Source organism: Odontomachus brunneus, unplaced genomic scaffold, assembly GCF_010583005.1.
Source record: "Odontomachus brunneus isolate Ranch 3 - 2012 unplaced genomic scaffold, Obru_v1 Obru_scaffold_145, whole genome shotgun sequence".
NCBI lineage: Eukaryota > Metazoa > Arthropoda > Insecta > Hymenoptera > Formicidae > Odontomachus > Odontomachus brunneus.
In genome coordinates, this window is record NW_022639595.1 from 716,819 (window position 1) to 717,063 (window position 245).

Consider the following 245-nt stretch of genomic DNA (forward strand, 5'->3'; position numbering starts at 1 on the left):
AATTTTTTTTGTTGGATTAATCATTATAACATTTTGTTAAAAATGTAAAAGTAATTATCACTGGTTCACTACATTACATCAATATTCATCGCATATCGAATGTTGCATTGTTTCAATATTTATCAACAAATTGTCCAATAAACAACAAGTAAAAATTATATAGCTATTATTTGGTGTTTGCTAGGTATGTTATAGTATACTGTGAACAATATAAGGATACATTATATAAGCATAAATTGTAAGAA

The 245-nt window shown here is 23.7% G+C and overlaps 1 protein-coding gene across 4 annotated transcripts in view; it reads right to left on the reverse strand.

The window, feature by feature from the left end:
- Positions 1–245, reverse strand: part of LOC116850442 (trypsin-7-like) — a 35,825-nt gene that overhangs the window by 31,947 nt on the left and 3,633 nt on the right. The gene's annotated exons all lie outside the window — the stretch shown is intronic.